This window comes from Lathyrus oleraceus, chromosome 3 (genome assembly GCF_024323335.1).
Source record: "Lathyrus oleraceus cultivar Zhongwan6 chromosome 3, CAAS_Psat_ZW6_1.0, whole genome shotgun sequence".
Lineage (NCBI taxonomy): Eukaryota > Viridiplantae > Streptophyta > Magnoliopsida > Fabales > Fabaceae > Lathyrus > Lathyrus oleraceus.
Window position 1 is genome coordinate 88,090,802 of NC_066581.1, and position 22,184 is coordinate 88,112,985.

Genomic DNA, 22,184 nt, shown 5'->3' on the forward strand with positions numbered 1-22,184 from the left:
TTTTGGTAGCCGAACAAATAAGAACTTCATGGTCAAATATGCTTGACTTGGAGTAGTATTCGGATGGGTGACCTTTTGATAAGTTTCTGAGAAAGAGTGTGAGTGAGTACAAAGCATGCTTAAAAGACCTGTGTTGGTTTGTAAGGTCAGTCGGTAACCCTGAAAGCAGTCTGGGGCGTTACAGTTTGGATGTCTATGCTACACCTCTACACTTCCTGTTGGTGTAAGCCCTAGAGGCCAATACTTTTGGTACTTGTATCGAATTATTTAAAGGCATTTTTTTTATTATGGTTGATTAATAAAGTCCCTGGAATAGATAGTCTGTTTAATGTATTAAGTGTGACTTAATCATGAGAACACATTAAACATAAGGACACTATTCTTAAAGTATCTGTAGTCGAGCTTTAATGTGAAGTGGGATAACATTAAAGCATTAAGACTATTATGTTTGTAGATTGATGATCACATCTCATGGATCATGGATAAAGAGTTATCAAGTCTTAAACATAGGTATGAATATTAGGAGTAATATTTATACCGGATTGACCCGCTATGAGAATACTATATAGAAAGTTATGCAAAGTGTCATAAGTTATTCTCATGGTGATAATAGTGTATACCACTCTTCGACCTGAAACCACTATGGATCCTAGATGTAGAGTCGAGTGCTTTATTGCTGATCCAACGTTGTCCGTAACTGGATAACCATAAAGACAGTTGATGGGTACCCCACGAAGCATGCTGAGGGACATGAGTGTCCTAGATGGAATTTGCCAATCCTGCGTAACAGGATAAATGTCTATGGGCCCAATATTGAACTGGACAAGGGTGACACGGTCTATACCTTGTGTTCAATATAGACATAAGGGCAAAGGGGTAATTATACACATAATTATTATCACAGGAGGTTTTGTCAGATCACATGACATTTTCGTGACTTGGGTAGCAGTGATGTGTTGCTAGATACCGCTCACTGTTTATTATGTTAAATGCGTGATTTAATATAATTGCCAACGTCGCGAAAACCTATAGGGTCACACACAAAGGACGGATTGATGAGAGATAGAATAATTAAGGAACATCGTAAGGTACGGTGCACTTAAGTGGAAACGAAATATGGTAAGGTACCAAATACTTTAAGTGATTTTGGCATATTATGAGATATGGGCAAAATACACTTAAGTGGGCTTTTTGGCTTGAAGCCCACACAAGTGGTTCTATAAATAGAACCCCTTGGGTAGAAGCATTGACACTCCACTCAAACAGAAATTCAAGTAGAGACTTGGAATTTTGTTTCCCTCTTTCTCTCACTCAAAGCCTTCATTCATAACAGCTAGCACTGCGATTGAAGGAATTCGTTCGTGTGGACTGAGTAGAGACGTTGTTATCGTTCAACGTTCGTGATCGCCCCGTGGATCTGTATCAAAGGTTTTGATCATTATCAGAGATCTGCACCAAAGGTTTGAATCGCCACAAGAGGTAACGATTCTATCACTGATCATGCCCATTCGTAAGGATCACTAAATGGAGAAAATTTTAAATTCCGCTGGGCCTTGGATGGAAATTCTCCTACAGTGGTATCAGAGCCACTTACGAAACCATGAATCTGATATCTGTTTTTGTTCTGTAATAATATGATTAAAACAGAATGAATCATAAATTAAATTGAGATCGATCAAGTTACATATATGTGATATATGTAACCCTGATGCAAAATACATTATATATGATATAATGTTCTTGTTTCGTTCATTCAAAAACCTCGATGATTGTTTTCCTTTGAGCGATCAATGGTCGTTTGCTTCTTGATCCGACATTAGTATGGTGAAGCAATGACATGTTGATCAATCATACTGAATTAACAATCGAGACGTGTTTGACGGTCTGAAATTGGTGCATTAGGGTTAGTAACGACACAAAGGTTGTGTTGTCAGAGAGTTATGTGATTGGGGTTTGAACGCACAAGAGTTGTGCTTCCTAAACACTTTTTGGAACAGTGTTAACCGGTTAACGCGTATGGTTAACCGGTTAACGGAATGCGAAATAAAATTTTTTGAGTTTTCAAACAGTGTTAACCGGTTAACGCTTTTGGTTAACCGGTTAACGCAAGACGAAATTCAGTTTTCTGAGTTTTTCAAACAGTGTTAACCGGTTAACGCATATGGTTAACCGGTTAACGCAAGGCAGAAAAGAATTTTCTAAAAGTTTTCAAACAGTGTTAACCGGTTAACGCATATGGTTAACCGGTTAACGCAAGGAAATTTTCACCCGTTCGGCTAACTCAGTGCTTTAAAAGTGTCAAGTGTTGATACGAAAAGCGACATCGATTTTAAATGAATTGTTCATTAAAATGTGATGATCGGTCGTCGAAATTTAATTTGATTTTAATTAATTAAAGGAATTAATTATAATAATAATAAAGTGTTTATTATTGTCTTGTGGTGATCGGTTATGGCCTTAGTTTTCCTTTGTTTGATTTTGGGTTTTAAAATACGACCTGCGTGTCGTGCCTCTCTCTTAATCTCCAAAATGTAACTTCTTTTCTCATCTCACTCCCTCGTATGTAAAACGAGTTTCTTTCATGTAATGTAATGATATGAAGAAAGCAAAGAAGTCAGTGCCAAAGGAAGACAACCTTGAAGATCTTGCTTGGAGAAGCTTAGATCGTTGTAGGTTAGCTTAGGTTCTCTCATTGGCTTGGGAGAACAATTGCGCTAGGGGCCATAACTGTTTCATTTTGTTTGTATGTATGTTGATGCATGTGAGAGACGGTTTATATGATAAACAAGCCGGTGAGATCAGAAAATTGCAATTCCCTCAAAATTAAATATTAAGTTTATGCTTTCCAAGTTTTAACACTCATCAAGACTAGTAATGGATAATGTAGGTTTCTCCTACGCGAGGTGCATGATCTATATATTAGTAAGGTGCGATGGGATAATTGTAATATCCAACTGTTAAAACAATGGGTCAAACTTAACTAAACAAATTATAATAAGATTATATATATGTTTAGAAGCAAGAGTTGGGAATAATCCATATGATGGATTAGAATAAGGAGTTATTCACCCAACTGAATTTTCGAGAGTTGTATGAGATACAATTGGAAGGAGTTCCTACCTAAATAACCTAGTTTTGTGTAATCCGCCTACGCGGACTTAGAACGAAGTGAAATATGGATCTCGACCCACTAGAAAATCTTCCAACGGGATTTTCCGAATCAGATGATGAGGGTCATTTGTTTTGAATAAAATAGTGGGAGCATATTTAATTAAAGGCCTAATTGAATATGTCAATGATACTTATATTTTCATTAATCCTTTTGTAGATTACCATGACAGCAAACACCTCTAACAACATCCTGCGATCAATCCTTGATAAGGAAAAATTGTCTGGGACAAATTTTCTGGATTGGCACCGAAACCTGAGGATTGTCCTCAAACATGATAAAAAGCTGTATGTCTTGGAGACACCTGTTCCTGAAGAGGAACCTCCTAGTTCTGCACCTAAGGCAGAAAGAGATGCTTATAAGAAGCATGTCGATGATGCCAATGAAACTGCTTGTCTCATGCTGGCTACCATGAACTCAGAATTGCAAAAGCAACATGAGAACATGTCAGCGTTCGATATGATCGAACACCTGAAGTTGCTCTATCAAGAGCAAGCAAGGCATGAGAGGTTTGAAGTTTCAAAAGCCCTTTTTCAAAGCAAGTTAGCTGAGGGAGCCCCTGTAGGTCCCCATGTACTCAAGATGATTGGGTATGTGGAAAACCTTGAGAGATTGGGTTTTCCCCTCGAAAAGGAACTTGCAACTGATTTGATCTTGCAATCGTTGCCAGATAGTTTCAGTCAATTTGTCCTAAATTTCAATATGATTGATATGGACAAATCTCTTCCTGAACTGCTCGCCATGTTAAGAACTGCCGAGCAGAATCTGAAGTCAAAAGGGAAGTCCATTCTGATGATCGGAAATGGAAAGAGACAGAACAAAAGGCCCACTAAGCAGAGTGATAAGGGAAAGGGCAAGGAAGTTGCCAATCCCAGACCCACTGCTGCTTTGAAGCCTAGTGGAGGCATAGCAAAAGAAGGCACCTGCTTCCATTGCGGTAAGACCGGACACTGGAAGAGGAACAACCCAAAGTACCTGGAAGATAAGAAGAATGGAGTAGAGACTTCAACTTCAGGTATTTTTGTTATTAATTTATCTACTTCTGCATCATGGGTATTAGATACTGGATGCATTTCTCACATTTGTACAAATGTACAGGAACTAAAAAGGAGTAGAGATTTGGCAAAAGGTGAAGTCGACCTACGAGTTGGCTATGGAGCAAAGGTTGCTGCTTTAGCCGTAGGAACTTTTGTATTGACTTTACCTAGTGGTTTAATAATTCAGTTAGAGAACTGTTATTATGTACCTGCAATTAGCAGGAATATTATTTCCATTGCTTGTTTGGACAAGTTTGGTTTTTCATTTATAATAAAGAACAATTGTTGCTCAATTTATTTGAATGATATGCTACTGCACAAACGAACAATGGACTATATGTCCTTGATCTTGAAATGCCTATTAATAACATTAATACAAAAGGGTGAAACCTAACGAGTTAAAACCAACTAGGTAAGAATATTAAAACTCCTCGATCAGATCGAAGTGATGAGTATTTAATCCTAGAGTTTGATGACCATCTGAAAGAGTGTGGGATCCTATCCCAACTTACTCCTCCTGGAACATCCCAATGGAAGGGTGTACCTGAGAGAAGAAATCGAACCCTGTTGGACATGGTCCGATCCATGATGAGTCACACCAATCTTCCAAACTCCTTTTGAGGACATACACCATTGACATCAGCTTACACACTTAACCGTGTTCCATCCAAAAGGTTGAAAAGACACCATATGAGATATGGAGTGGTAAGAGACCACATATGTCTTACATGAAGATTTGGGGTTGCGAAGTTTATGTGAAACGACAAATTTCAACTAAGCTTGAGCCCAAATCTGACAAATGCTTATTTGTGGGGTATCCTAAAGAAATAAGAGGATATTATTTCTACAATCCTTCTGAGGGCAAAGTGTTTGTCGCTCGAACTTGAGTTTTCCTAGAAAGGGATTTTGTTTCCAAAGGAATCAGTGGGAGGAAAGTAGAACTTGAAGAAATTCAAGAATCACAAAGTATCGATACACCTATGGAGGAATTAGAGCAGGAAACACAAGTAGTTGTGTAAGAGCAACCTGCTCAAGTAGAACAAGACCAGTGTAGGTCAGGCAGGATACGTCACCTACCTGAGATATATGGATATCTGATCTAGGTGATGTATTACTCATGGATCAAGATGAGCCTGTGACCTACTCATGGAATCTTCGTTTTGATGAAACAGTTAAACCGTATGGATTCATCAAGAACGAAGATGAGGCTTGTGTCTACAAGAAGGTTAGTGGGAGCATGATCGTATTCCTGGTGTTATATGTAGATGACATATTACTCATTGGAAACGATGTCCCTACCCTGCAACAAGTAAAGACTTGGTTGGGGAAAATGCTTTTCTATGAAGGACCTGGATGAAGCAGCCTATCAGAATCTATAGAGATAGATCATGAAATGCTTGGCCTAAGTTAGAGTACATAGACAAAGTGCTGAGACGCTTTAATATGAATGATTCCAATCTGGTTATGTGTTTTGCTTAAATGGTGGCACTGTGAGCTTGAAAAGTTCAACGCAAGATGCAGTTGCTGATTCTACAACTGAGGTCGAGTATACTACTACCTTAAGTGCAGCAAAGGAAGCTGTTTGGATCAATAAACTTGGCATAGTCCCTAGCATTGTGGATCCCATTGGTCTCTATTATGATAACAATGGTGTTATCGCACAAGCTAAGGAGCCTAAATCTCACCAACGATCCAAACACATACTTAGGCGTTGTGCGAAAATATGTAAAGTACCTACACCTGACAATGTCGCTGACCCACTGACAAAGCCTCTTGCGCAGCAGAAGCATGATGGCCATACTAGATCAATGGACATACGGGGTATGCCTGATTGGCTCTAGTGCTAGTGGGAGATTGTTGGTGTAAGCCCTAGAGGCCAATACTTTTGGTACTTGTATCGAATTATTTAAAGGCATTTTCTTTATTATGGTTGATTAATAAAGTCCCTGGAATAGATAGTCTGTTTAATGTATTAAGTGTGACTTAATCATGAGAACACATTAAACATAAGGACACTATTCTTAAAGTATCCGTAGTCGAGCTTTAATGTGAAGTGGGATAACATTAAAGCATTAAGACTATTATGTTTGTAGATTGATGATCACATCTCATGGATCATGGATAAAGAGTTATCAAGTCTTAAACATAGGTATGAATATTAGGAGTAATATTTATACCGGATTGACCCGCTATGAGAATACTATATAGAAAGTTATGCAAAGTGTCATAAGTTATTCTCATGGTGATAATAGTGTATACCACTCTTCGACCTGAAACCACTATGGATCCTAGATGTAGAGTCGAGTGCTTTATTGCTGATCCAACGTTGTCCGTAACTGGATAACCATAAAGACAGTTGATGGGTACCCCACGAAGCATGCTGAGGGACATGAGTGTCCTAGATGGAATTTGCCAATCCTGCGTAACAGGATAAATGTCTATGGGCCCAATATTGAACTGGACAAGGGTGACACGGTCTATACCTTGTGTTCAATATAGACATAAGGGCAAAGGGGTAATTATACACATAATTATTATCACAGGAGGTTTTGTCAGATCACATGACATTTTCGTGACTTGGGTAGCAGTGATGTGTTGCTAGATACCGCTCACTGTTTATTATGTTAAATGCGTGATTTAATATAATTGCCAACGTCGCGAAAACCTATAGGGTCACACACAAAGGACGGATTGATGAGAGATAGAATAATTAAGGAACATCGTAAGGTACGGTGCACTTAAGTGGAAACGAAATATGGTAAGGTACCAAATACTTTAAGTGATTTTGGCATATTATGAGATATGGGCAAAATACACTTAAGTGGGCTTTTTGGCTTGAAGCCCACACAAGTGGTTCTATAAATAGAACCCCTTGGGTAGAAGCATTGACACTCCACTCAAACAGAAATTCAAGTAGAGACTTGGAATTTTGTTTCCCTCTTTCTCTCACTCAAAGCCTTCATTCATAACAGCTAGCACTGCGATTGAAGGAATCCGTTCGTGTGGACTGAGTAGAGACGTTGTTATCGTTCAACGTTCGTGATCGCCCCGTGGATCCGTATCAAAGGTTTTGATCATTATCAGAGATCTGCACCAAAGGTTTGAATCGCCACAAGAGGTAACGATTCTATCACTGATCATGCCCATTCGTAAGGATCACTAAATGGAGAAAATTTTAAATTCCGCTGCGCCTTGGATGGCAATTCTCCTACACTTCCTACACACATACTAAAGTTTGATGCTAGAGCATATCAATGTCCTTTACTTGGTTTTAAACCTGGTATATAATATTATGTGTTACTAAATGTTTTTGATCATGATATCCTGATTTCTAGGAATGTACATTTCTATGATCTTGAACTGCCTTCACATAGTGTTACTAATAACTTTGGTTGTTTACCCCAGTTATGCACCTTTACCTAACCCAGAACCAAAAACTGATACTTCAACTACAAATACTAAACCAGATACTAACCTTGAATACAACCCTTGAAGCATCACCCGACCATAACACAACTGATCCTAAACTTTCATTACTTCTAGATACTACCTCATCTCCTGGCCATATCACCAATAAACTTGAACTCGCCACAAACACAATTCTTTTGAGGAGATCAACCATAACCACTAACCAACCATGCTATCTTTCTGACTATGATTGCAGTAATTCACTTTCTCATTCAATGACAACTTCCTTTTCTTACTCCAACGTATCACAATCACATAAAGCCTAGACCATTTTCCTTAACACTGAAATTGAACATCCTAACTACATAAAGGCAAGCTCTTACCCAATATGGATCAATGCTACGCGGCTAAAAATTGATACTTTGAATAGCAATTAAAAATGAGAATTTGTTGATTTACCTCTTAGAATATTTTTTATTAGAAGTAGGTGAGTCTATAAAATTAAGAGGCGCGTAGATGGTTCAATTGAAAGATTAAAGACACAATTAGTTTCTTAAGGGTTTAACCAAAGAAATGGGCTCGATTATTTTGAAACTTTCTCTCTTATTGCAAAAATATCGAGTATAAGAGTATTTCTAGCTCTAGCATCCATTCGTGATTGGCATATCCACTAATCGGATGTTAATAATGCATTATTCCATGTTGATCTCCATGAGGCAGTCTACATGAAGTTTCCCCACAACATGATCTCTAATAAGCAAGTCAAAGTATACATAATTTTGAAGCCTCACTCCATGTGCTTAAACAAGCATGCCGATAGTGGTTTGAAAAACTCACAAATTTCATAGTTTCCAATGGTTTCCCACAAGGACAAGTTGGATATACTCTATTTATCAAAGACAATGAAGGTTCCTTCACGTTCCTTATTAAATACGTGGATGATATCATTCTAGTTGGTACATCTATTTCATCATTTGAAATATTAAAGACATCCTTTGACAAGACCTTTTGAATCAAGGATCTTGGGCAACTCACTTTTTTTGGTTTGGAAGTGTCACAATATTCAAAAGGTGTCTCACATTGCCAAATAAATTATTTTCTTGAATTACTTAAAGACTATGGATTAATAAGCTGCAAACTGACTCCCACACCTTTTGATCCTGTTATTAGCTTATCACTGGATAATGGCTCAAGTTTTACCAACATTGCTGCAAATTGAAGGCTGATATGACGACTATGGTACACTACAACTACTCATTGCAACTCAATAATTAAGCCAATTCATTATTGCTCCAATTGAAGAACATTACAAAGTAGTTTTTCGAGTTCTCAGGTATCTCAAACATTCACCTAACATAGGACTTCTATTTTCTTGAGACTCAACTCTATAATTACTAGGTTTCAGTGATACACATGGTTTTAAATTGGGGTTGCGATCGAGGATATGATTTTGGTTGTGGGTATTTCAATTTCGTTCATTACGATAGATGTGATGCATATTACGGTCGTTCCAACGTGAGTTTTGATTGAGTGATGTTTGAAATACAATGTTGAAAAACACTTAATGTCAAGATTTGGGCAAAATTACACCATAGGTCCTTTAAGTTATTTTTTTGTAACATGTTGGTCCTTTAAGTTTTGTTTATAACAACTTGGTCCTTTAGGGTGATTTCTACATCATTTTTATCACATTTTGAACATTTAGAAATGTGTTACTGTTGTATTTATGGTTGCACTTCATCATTTTCATACCTCTTTTCATACCCTAAAATTTACCCTAATTTTTTGTTTTCATCTACATCAGCATAACATGAGCATTCCATTTTATCATACATTTCATTACACCATTAAGAGATACAGATGGATGAATAGTTCAAGAGTTGACTGTTTAGGGTTAATTATCTATTTGCAATTCGTCTGTGTCATTATCATTCATCAATATGTTTTGGAATAAAGTCAGGAAATTCACAGTTTGACTCGATTGTCTTTTTTTAATAATTCATGTACAATTGATTCAAAGTTCACTTGCATTTTTTTTCCTTCTTCTTACATTTTTGCGTTTTTATTTTATTACCATCTTATGTCAAAAGTTGATCAAACTTACATCTTTGATATTTGAATTTTGTTTCAAATATTAAATTTGCATTGTTCAAATTAATTTAGAATATAAGGAAAATAAAATAAAAATAAATTACATTTTATTAATTAAATTTAAATATTTGTTTTTATATTATATTTCAACAAGTCATTACATTCAAGTTCAAATTACAAAAGTACATCACATTACTCTAATCCTTAGCAGACTTGAGCCTTCTATTCACCTAGGGGCCATGCAGGAGAAAATGGATTATTTATTTGGTTTCACACCAAAGATAAATGATCTGAGAGGAACCCTAGCCCGAGATGCTGACTGACTTAGTTGTCCACTTTCTTCTCTCTTTAAAGCAGATAACCCAAATCGCTCATTCAACTTCACAAGTGCCTTTTCGACTTCAAGTTTAAGCGACGTTACAATATATAAACCTGTTTAAAGTTCATCAGCAACCTTATTATTTTCTCGTTTCATGTTCAAAACCTCACCTTAGAACTTGGCTGCTTGATAGCTCATGAAACTGAAATCCTCGTCATCAACACTGGCTTTCAATGCATTTGTTCTCTCCTCTTAGATGACACACAGAGACGAGAATCTACATTGTAATTCTTTTTTCAGCAATGCGCTTTTCTTCAACCAGACTGTTATATCAGTTTGAATATCTGCCAGGTGTTTCGGCCGCGCATCTGATTTTAGACTACTTTAAGTTGTTGCTACCTTCTAAAGACTTTCCTTTTTTGTCAAGTTTCAATACCTCAGTTTGAAAATCATCTATGATGCACATGTATGGGTACGGTACCCGGTACGGGCACGGGATACATCATTTTATAAAAAAACAAGGGTACGGGTACGATAAAACATTGTAAAACTAAATACGATAAAACATCAAAACTTAAAAGTGACTTGTTCGAAATAAAACTTAAGATCTATGCATGAATATAAAAATCACACTCTAGTAGTGTCAATGTCACTACTTCCTTCCTCGTCTTCTATAAAAAGAATAACTTCCATGTTTGGTTCATCAAGAGAGAGACTTGCAACTTCAAGAATACCAGCCCGTCAGAGAGACTTCATTCATCTCCACCAATATCCCACATTTTTGTTTCTCCTTCATTATAATTCTTACTCTTTCTCGAAAGAAGCCGAAGATTTGTATGAACAAAAACTAAATCTTCAGATCTCGTTGGATTGAGCCTATTTCTTTTCATTTAGTGGATAAATGAATATGTGCTCCAATTTCTCTCGGCATAAGAAGAAGAACATGGTTGTGAAAGGAGTTTCAATGCAATAGATTGAAGTTTAGGGATTGTTGGTCCATAAGTGATCCACCATTCTTTTGGTGTCAAGTTCCACCTATCTTGTAATGAATCAAATTGACTGAGTTCACCTTCACCACTTGAGAACTTAACAAATTCAGTAGTTACCTCTAGCCTTTCATATTCATCTACAAAGTAACTCCTTATACGTTTTTTCTTCTTGTGCAAATCTCATTGTCTCTATGTGGGGAAACTCGATTTGGAGATTGATCAAGCCATTATCTGCAGTAGTATTTATTACATAAAAAAATTATAAGTGTGAGGTAAGGTAACTGATATTTAAAAGGAAAATGAAATTTATTTTTTGAAATTTACCTTGAATTGAGAGAATGAGCCAAGCAATAAAGAGGTGTGTAACTTTTAGTCCATCTAGTAGTTAGGATATTATACACCACACCATAAAAGGATGAATTATGACTCAACTCCTTTCCCTCTTGATTATTTATTGCTAATTTGACTTTCTCAATCATAGAATCCCACTTCTCATAAACCAAATGAAGGTTTGACTCGTCAGTATCACAAGAACGAAGCATGTCATAGGTAGGCTCTTGTAAATCTTAGAATATAATCAACTTTATCCCACCATTTATCAGTTAAAATTGTTTCTTTCTTAAAGGCCACCTTTTGAACACTGTCTTCTCTATATTCAGACCATTGTTCATTAATTACCAAAGTTAAGAGACATTTCTTAATGGTTTTCATCCTCTTAAGCATAACAATAACTAAAGCAAATCTTATTTCAGAAATAGAAAGAAACATCAAATGCACAAATTCTTTGAACATAGAAAATCTCATGGAGTGATTCATAATAAAAAAAAATTAATATAAAAACCATCTTCAGCAATAGCAGATATCCATTTACACTAAAGATGAACAACTTCGTTACTTGGTGTATTTTTTGGTGCACATATACTTTTCAGAGCTAGATTCAACGTGTGCACTACACATGGTGTCCAAAATATATGAGGATATGTTCCTTCAACAATTGAACCAACATCCTTGCAAACAAGGGCATTATCAGTAATGATTTGAACAACATTTTCTGCTCTAACCTTTTCAATTGTATGCAAAATTAGAATAGCAATATAGTGTTTATCTTTGTACTCTCCTGTCCCATCAATAGCCTTCAAGAACATTGGTCCAAAACTCGAAATTTCCATAAATTTAATCAATGGTCTTCTTTGGGCACCTGTCCAACCATCTGTAACTATGCTCGCACCTTTTTTTGGACAAGTATCTTTAATAGGTTGGAGTAGTTTTAATATGTTGGCTTTCTCTCTTTGCAACATTGTAGTCCTTATGTAATTATAACTCGGAGGAAGGTATCCAGATATATAAATGTTTGCCGCATAAGTGAATGCACTGATAAAGTAAGGATTTTTGGCTACATTGAATGGCAAACCAACAGAATAAAATAGTATAGCTATTTCAGATGATAGATGATCTCTAGCCTCATTATTAAATTCCTTTTCTAAAGGTCAATCACTTCCTTTTATTTTCTTACTCATATCAATAGGAGGATTCAAACTTGTAGTTCCATTCGGAAAAGGAACTTGTACGAGCTTTTCTTGCCTTGCTTTGTCAGTAGCAATCATATCAAGTTCTTTCATCTCAGCCAAATATTCGTTGGTCACTTTCGAACAAAAAATTATCCCATTTCCCTTTTCTTTCAATAAATGACTTCTTATTCTAAAATAAGAACCTTTAAAGGTTACATTGCAATAGTTGCACCGTCAAGTTGCATTATTTCCCTTTCCTTCATTCCTATTTTGCAAAGTCGTCACATAAGCCTTAAGAGGATAATCATTATCTGTACTTCCCGTTCCACTTGTATACTTATCCATCAAAGGCGTGACTTATTGTTTGTCCTACTTCCTCCACTAACATTATTACTTTGGGAAAACATCTACAACAAAAAAAATCCTTATAAAGAATCTTATAAATAATATTATATGATTAACATAAACTTACTATAGTATCTACTTGAAGGAGAATAGCCATCCAAGGCGCAGCGGAATTTAAAAAATTTCTCCTTTAATGATCCTTACGAATGAGCATGATCAGTGATAGAATCGTTACCTCTTGTGGAGATTCAAACCTTTGGTGCAAATCTCTGACAATGATCAACCTTTGATACAGATCCACGGGGCGATCACGAACGTTGAACGATGACAACGTCTCTACTCAGTGCACACAAACGGATTCCTTCAATCGCAGTGCTAGCTATTTGTGAGTGAAGGCTTTGAGTGAGAGAGAGAGATATACGAAATTCCAACTCTTCAGTTGTATTGTCTGGAGTGTGAATGCTTCTACCCAAGGGGTTCTATTTATAGAACCACTTGTGTGGGCTTCAAGCCAAAAAGCCCACTTAAGTGCATTTTGGCCCATATCTTAGAATATGCCAAAATCACTTAAGTATTTGGTACTTTACCATATTTCGTATTCTTCTTAAGTACACCGTACCTTACGATGTTCCTTAATTATTCTATCTCTCATCAATCCGTCCTTTGTGTGTGACCCTATAGGTTTTCGCGGCGTTGGCAATTATATTAAATCATGCATTTAACATAATAAACAGTGAGCGGTATCTAGCAACACATCACTGCTACCCAAGTCACGAAAATGTCATGTGATCTGACATGACAAAACCTTCTGTGATAATAATTATGTGTATAATTACCCCTTTGCCCTTATGTCTATATTGAACACAAGGTATAGACCATGTCACCCTTGTCCAGTTCAATATTGGGCCCATAGACATTTATCCTGTTAAGCAGGATTGGCAAATTCCATCTAGGACACTCATGTCCCTCAGCATGCTTCGTGGAGTACCTATCAACTGCCTTTATGGTTATCCAGTTACGGACAATGTTGGATCAGCAATAAAGCACTCGACTCTACATCTAGGATCCATAGTGGTTTCAGGTCGAAGAGTGGTATACACTATTATCACCATGAGAATAACTTATGACACTTTGCATAACTTTCTATATAGTATTCTCATAGCGGGTCAATCCAGTATGAATATTACTCTTAATATTCATACCTATGTTTAAGACTTGATAACTCTTTATCCATGATCCATGAGACGTGATCATCAGTCTACAAACATAATAGTCTCCATGCTTTAATGTTATCCCATTTCATAATAAAGCTTGACTACGGACACTTTAAGAATAGTGTCCTTATGTTTAATGTGATCTCATGATTAAGTCATACTTGATACATTAAATGGACTATCTATTCCAGGGACTTTATTAAACAAACATAATAAAGAAAAATGCCTTTGATTATTAATAAATAATTCGATACAAGTACCAAAAGTATTGGCCTCTAGGGCTTACACCAACACTACTATTATTTTCTATACTCTATATTTTATAATAAATTAATTATAATATGAGTAAAATATGAAATAGAAAGATTGTTAAGAAAGAAGTGTAGTATAAATGATTACTCCGATTGACAATTACATATCTAGTAATTTGCTAAGAAATGCCTATTTTATTGGTACAAGCCTAATAAATAAAATTCTTTTATGTTTGCTTGCAGTTGCAGCATAGAAAAAAACATAGGAGAACATATTATAAACTATTATATAGGATGGTATAAGCATGTACTATCATATAGCCTATACTAATATAGACTATCATATAGGAAAAAACGTAAGGATATAGACTATCATATAGGAAAAAACGTAAGGAAAAAACAGTATAACCTATGTAGTATAGACTATCATATAATATAGGTAACTATGAAATATAGACTATTATATAGTATTATTATAATATCATATTTAAAAAATAGTATTATTATAATATCATATTTAAAAAATAGTTAGAAAAAATAGTATGTAGTACTAGTACCTTTTTACAAGTAACTGCAAAATTGATAATGTTTTATGCCGTTACCGATTTGATAGATGAAAGAAGTGTATTCTATTGTCACAATCATAGGTTTATATTCATATAAAAATTTTAAAATCCTAAAATAACCTAGATTATAGATTGGATCAGGCCCAATTAAAAAATAAGTTAGTATTTAAGTACCGCTACAGTACCGCGGCCATACCATTGTAGTACCAAAATTTTAAATTAAAAAAATTAAGGTACTGTTACGGTACGTACACTGCATGTACCAGTAGCGATCAAGTACCGGGTACTGGTACTTCTTCACAATATCCATACCGGTGCTTCATAAGAAATCATTAATAATGGTTTCAAACCTTTGTATCTCAGCATAAGTTATACTGAATTTTAACCAAACAGTTGAGTTCTCCTCTATAACTTCATCTATATTGGACTGGAACTTCTCTTCAAAATAGCGGATGTAGGTTCAGGTTGGTCAATTTTTAGAAGTTTCTCAATGTCATGTTCTTCTTATGGTAGAATTGAAGTTTAGTCAATCATGTCTGCATTTCCCTCCAAGGTTATCTGCAAAAGATTGTGTTTCCAATGTAAAATTCTTATTTCCCGATCTTTCAAGGAATTAGATGTCTTCAGTTCATGAAACTGATATTTCAAACAATAATCCACTTGATGACTACTGGTGCGGAGTCACTTCAGCAAATATGCCAATCACTTCACACTTTGTGACATTAATCATCAGTAGGATGTAAAACTACAAAGAAATGGAACTTTTGTGCCTAAAGGTTATGTTCTGATAGATATACTTATAAACTACACTGAGAGGGCAGATGATCTGATAAAAAATAAGCCTATTGGAGTCTCTAAGAAGCCATGTAAGTTTCTAGAAGCACTTAGCCAATGCAATTACAAATACTGCTAGCAGTGAAAATCCCATATTTGAGAGACTGAAAGGAAGAGCTGCACCTAACCTGGAATACATTTTTTGTTGTCAATCTGCTAGGCTGGGAATCATGTCATATGAATTATTAGCACAAATTTTTTTTTGCATACATAATCACTCGTGAAGAATACATCAGAATATAAGGGCAAGTAACAAATAATCATTCGGCTTCCTCGAATCAGATAGATGAATACAACAAAAGCTCAAGGCATAATACTGATCAGTTATACTCGCATAAGAGACTCATAAAGGTCTCCCTCAAGGAACTTGGTTTTGCAACATATGCACCTACAAGCACTACAAGATCTCAATATTCTAATAATAATTCATTTCCTGCTACTCTAAGCTTAATGTTCCAGAATGTAGATAAGTGTGGATGTGGTGTTTATTACCCAACTGTTACTATTATGATTGAAATAATCCATAGAGATCCTACATGTTTGTGTATTTTGCACGATACGGGTCTTCCTGATGCTTTTTTGTCGTTAGTTGGATATGAACTACTTCCTTCATTAAAGGGTTTGACATGCATTCCAAATCGTCTTAGGGCCTTTTGTCTCAATGCCAAAGGTTTAGAGGCTGTTAGAGAATCTTCATCGCTGTGGTTCCTTGTCGGTATTTTCACTAGAAAAAAGTATGTCTTAGCTATGAATGAGGGTTTTGTTCCTTTGGTAATGTGGAGGAACTTCTACGTCACGTGTCTTCATGGAGAAGCACTGGTGTTAATATTATCATTGAAATCATCCATACGATTGCATCCTTTGATGATAAAAATGGTACAGGAATTTATGGAAAATCTAATGAGGGTGTTACAATGGAAACAGATTCAGAAGTCAAATAGAATGAAGGCCATGGTTTCCTTTTAGGCCCATCATGTTCAGCTACAGATAAACAAAACACAAAAACCAATGAAATTCCAAACTGAGTTCACAATGAAATTTCAGTTAATTAACACAACAAACTAACATCATCACACTTCATAATAAATTTAACTTCTTATCTCTCATTAACTTCAATTCTAAGTTGAATTCTTATTTTTCTAACAACTTCTAATCCTAACATATTTCCTAACTAACCAAGTGCAACTAAATTAACTCATGAGCTAACAAACACATAACTGATACTCACTGAATTTTCTAACTGTTATTAGTAGAACTTAACAGAGTGAAGTTCCAACTAATTTCCCCTTCAATAAACTAACTTTCTAACTGTGCCCTAACTGGTAACCACCATTGCCTGAAACTCTTCCCCAATCGGTTAGAAACTCTCCTCTACATAACCTTCAATCACTCTTCAATCCACATCAATCATCATTCCACAAAATCACTTCAAATCATCAACAATCTAAAAATTTCCACAACTCTCTCTCAATCTATCCTCTAAATTTATCTATCTCAATCCATTCGCTTATAGAATTCTCTCTCTCTGCAATCACACATATATAGAGCAATATCCGCAGTCACAATCAAGAGGAACCTACAGACTAGGATGCGAGAGAGGAGGAGAAGAAGAAGTTTCATATGTAAATTAGCATAACAAATCTAACCCAAAGGAATATAAGGCTTTTGGATATCCTTTTTATCAACGTCAACATCTTGAAGAACCGTCGAAGTTGCTCCGGCAGGTAAGCTTCTTCCTCTTTAGTCTTCTATACACGTTAAAACATCCACCGCAATGTAGTTTAGAGGGAGGGGAATCGAAGCCCTCTAATTGCTGGCTTGGATTCCCCTTCGGTGGTGTTTAATTTCATATTCTACACCATAGGGTTCTTCGACCATTAGCTCGATTTTGATACTTTTATGAGGCGTTGGATGAAATTGAGGATGGATTGGAAGAAAGGGCGTTGGGAGGTTCAATTTGGTGGTGACAGTGTGTGATGTGGTTCACACCGCCGCCTCCTCCACCGACGAGGAAATCTCAAATAGAAGGTGATAGTGTGATATTGAGACAAAACATGGAATGAACTTCATCTTACCTCTCCCACTCTCTTGGCCTTCATGTTTTGGGCCCAAGGCCATTTGGTCAATTGATTTTTCTAATTGAACCCCTACGCAGCTTCGCACCCCCATCTGATTTAATTCATTTACAAACACACTGGGCTTCTCAGGCAGCCCAACACCAACTACTTGTTACACACTCCTATTGCACACTACACTCCGACCTCTTTTTTTATTATTATTTTGTATTATTATTTTCTTTTTCTTTAATCTTTGCTTGTTTTTTATATCCTTCTTTAGTTAAATCTTTTAACACATTTTAGTTCTTAAATTTTTTTTATTACTTTATCCACACTTAGATTTGGTATGAAAGAAAATGCTTTTAAAATTAAATAAAAATAATAACACACTTACATTCATGTTAGAATTAGCTTTTAGTCTTATGATTTTATTTTCAATTTAGCACTTTAGAAATTAACAAACATGTTCATATCAGATTAGTTTTAATTTTGGAAATTAATACGTATGATAACACTTTGATTTCCTTAAGTTTTTTAGACTTAAAAATCCATGTGCTTGTATACTCTAATTTTATCCCTGATTGACTAATTGATCAAAGTTATATTTGATCATGTAGTCATTTGGCATATATATGATTCCCCAATCCAATCAAGTGATCAAAAACCTCTTGATGACTTGATGGGACTAACCCTCTGCATTGGGGCTGCATTGGACCTCAAGTCAAGTCAAGATTCTCCTACAAGACTTTGAAGACACTGGACATTAAGACCGAGCTACTTTTCAAGCACAACAAAAAGATTCACCTTCAACACTTGTCAGTTATGATGTGAGTTGTGCACCATGATCCTTAAGCAATCAAGAAGAATGAGAGGGATTATTCCTATCCTTGTTCTGAGTATCTTTGGGTTTGAGGCATAGATCGCAGTTATTCAAAGTATTCACCTTCATTCATAAAATTTAGTTTAGTTCAAATCGAATAACTGTCAAATCTTCTTCTCTACAAAAAATATCTCAATACTACAACAATCAACATCCATTACACTTGTCTCTTTGGACCAAACACACACTCTCTTTGGACTTCCATACATTATTTGGGTTAATCACCTTATGGTTAAAACACCCACTTCTGAACCAGACCCCTTTTTTGGGTTAATCGCCTCTTATGGTTAAGATACCCTTCCTTCCCATGATCTTCTTTTTCATGCATTTCCATATGAGCTTCATGCTCAACCAATTTTTGCATTGGTTAATCATCATATATTAGTTAAAATACCACATTCTCATTCTTTGGGTTGAGCATCACTTCTCGGTTAACAAACCCTACTAATCTTGCATTGGTTAATCAACGTCTATGGGTTAAAATAACACACTTTCATTTCTAGGTTAATCACCACTTCTTGGTTAACATACCCTTATGCATTATTAATCACTATTTATCCGTTAAAACACCTCATCCTTAGTTTACACACTCTTTGGTTCAGACACACCTATCCTATGGGTCCAAAAAACACACCTTGGTCCAAGCAATACTTTCACCACACCTCCATAATAATTTCCTCATTTCACAACTATTTTGAACTTCAAGCAACTTTCCCTAGTTCTATTTCTTTTCATATTCAAGCAACTCTTGCTTTTTTATTTTTATGACACAAACCTTTTCAAAAAAAATTCTTTCTTTTCATAAAAGAACGTTATAATCCGTTGCTTAGGAGTCAGACTAAAAAATTAGAGCATCCGAACAAGGATCAGAATCAGCTAACGTCTACACACTTCTAGGTTATGATTATAATTGTTCCCTAAAATCAACTAACACGTCCGTATTTTCTACTATGAACTACGAAGCTCTGATTTTCTCATTGCACTATGAGAATACGTAGGCACGAGGGTTCGAATCCTTGGCGAGCACACTAATTAATAAACTTATTTTTTTCAATTGCAAGTAACCTTTAGATAGTACACCGATTCGATGCAAAGTACAATTAAAATTGTTCCTGTTGAGTATAATAGATGTGAGGGGTGCTAGTACCTTCCCCTTGCATACCCAACTTCTTTACCCTTTTTCTCTTCCCTTGGGTTTTATCTATATTTTCCCTTTCCTTTCTGGAATAGATAAAGTTCGGTGGCGACTCTGTTGTATCTCCGAGCGTGCGACATGCTCAGGTATTTTTCGCGGTGCAAAACCATTCAAAATAAATCATCCCCAATTAGCACATTCACTCTGTTAAAAAAGGGTAACAGTGCACATGTTTGGCAACTTAAAGGACCAAGTTGATACAAAAAAAAAAACTTAAAGGACCAACTTGTTATAAAATAAATAACTTAAAGGACCTATGGTGTAATTTTGACTAAGATTTTTTATTATATTTGAAAGTAGAGTTTTTTGGTTCTAAAATTTCGATATTTGATGAAAATACTTGGAGAAAAACAAGGATGACATTGTATGACGTGGTTACTAAAGTGTCCAGACGTGTGATCTTAAATCACATTGCAATTGTGGTCGGATGCAGTTACGGAGGCTATCGCATCTGCAATATTGCGGTCGTGGAGTGCAATTTAAAATGTCTGTTTCTTCATTTGTAGCTCACTTGTGTCACGAAAATACAAGAAACAACAAATAGTATCATACTGATAAGCAGAGGAAGAATACCGAGCACTCGCTCCCGCCACTCGTAATTGCAAATGAATTTTGTTCCTACTTCGAGACATGTTACAAGCTCCATCAAATATGTCAACTCTTTACTATGATAACCAGAGCACCTTTAATATTTCCATGAATCCCGTTTTTCTTGAACAAACAAAGCGCCTTGACATTGAATGTCACTTGGTTCATGAAAAGCTGCAGATTGGCTTAACACATTTACTACAAGTTGGTTAAAACGCAATCATTGCCACATCATGTGTGTCAACTGAAATCATAAAAGCCTTTACGCAACTACAACGCAGATGCAATCGTTTTTTAAAACCTTGTCTATGATTATGGGCTATCATGGTAATTTCTATCAGTACCGTTTTTTAAAACCTTGTCTATGATTACGGGCTTACGAATTCGTGATTTCTTTGTAGTCCATAAATGCTAGTGAAGTTGTTTAGTACCTATCTTCTCTACATAGTGGAGCTGGTTGAGATGTGACACTGTGCAATTGCCTGCTAGTTGCCTTATTCCTGTAACTTGATCAGGGTTGGATAGTTGTTCCCTGAAATACTATGTTGTGCTGGAAGACAAGTCCCCTGGATGATAGAAGTCAATAGTGGGGTAACCTGATTGCTATTTCATTTAAGAGGATTGGGACCATGAATCTTGTTATTCAAACACCACGCTCAGAAGTGGCAGTTCTTTCAAGGAGTGAGAATATGAAGATTCAGAGGTTGGTTGAGGTAGTATGCTCTGGCAATGCATGTCTGCTATTGACTGGTGTTCCTTTAGTACTAATGGTCAGTTGGAGTCTGATTGGTGTGGTTGGAGTATGTCTAGGTATAACTCTGAGAGTTAGTTGCCACTGGTAGGGATGGTGTATGTTGTAACACCCTTCTAATACCCCAAATGTTTAATTAAAACAACAGCATATAAATCAATATCAGAGTAATCATGCACCAAGGGTGTCACATAATACTTCACATAATTCACCGTAAAAATCAGTCATGCTCATTATTTAATTCAACATAAACACTTCTTTAAAAATTCGCAGCGGATAGAAACATTCGACATCTGTAATATCTTAAAATTAACATTTATTCAACAAATAAAACATCCCGTCCCGATGTTACATCTATCAGAGCATGACCCACTAAAACCACTCTAGACTTCAAGCACTAGCTTCTACTCAACTCACTGCTCGTTACCTGAAAAATATAACTGTAAGGGTGAGTTTCTCAATCGATATAACAAATATTATAAATCATCATGTTATGTTAAGTAATTCTACACGTTAATCACCCAAATCATATCATGCATGCGGTAACGGCACATTCAACTCAATTATCATACGCAAATACAACGTAAATACAACTCAATAACAACATAAAATGCAACTCAATGAGACTCGACTCTTTATGCATGTGGTACCATTTGGAGTAAAACTCCCAACTTAAAATCATTGCCAGTTTAGTGGGCATCAAGGCATGAGCCTTCAACTTTCAACTTAAAATTTTGCCAATCCAGGCCAACGTGGTGTGAGCAAAAGCCCCATAATTTTTGCCAATCCAGGCCAACGTGGTGTGAGCAAAAGCCCCGACTTAATGCATATGAATGTCTATGGCATGTACGACTTGAACTCAACAACATAAGAATAACAGCAACATAACAGCTTTTCTTTCAACAAAACAACTTATAATCAACTTTGGCTCATCAGCCTACAACTCAGTAATTTTCAACAAAGCAACTTAAAATCAACTTTG

At 36.0% G+C, this 22,184-nt stretch overlaps 2 long non-coding RNA genes across 2 annotated transcripts; one reads left to right on the forward strand and one right to left on the reverse strand.

Annotated features, from left to right (window-relative positions):
• Positions 1 to 14,914: 14,914 nt before the first annotated feature.
• LOC127125506 (uncharacterized) lies at positions 14,915 to 17,870 on the reverse strand. Its single transcript, XR_007804673.1, has 2 exons — positions 17,378 to 17,870; positions 14,915 to 16,712 (listed from the first exon to the last, which is right to left on the reverse strand). It is a non-coding gene; the product is annotated as an uncharacterized LOC127125506 (long non-coding RNA).
• On the forward strand, positions 16,389 to 17,620 carry LOC127125507 (uncharacterized). The gene is made up of 2 exons (XR_007804674.1): positions 16,389 to 16,637; positions 16,680 to 17,620. It is a non-coding gene; the product is annotated as an uncharacterized LOC127125507 (long non-coding RNA).
• Positions 17,871 to 22,184: the final 4,314 nt, after the last annotated feature.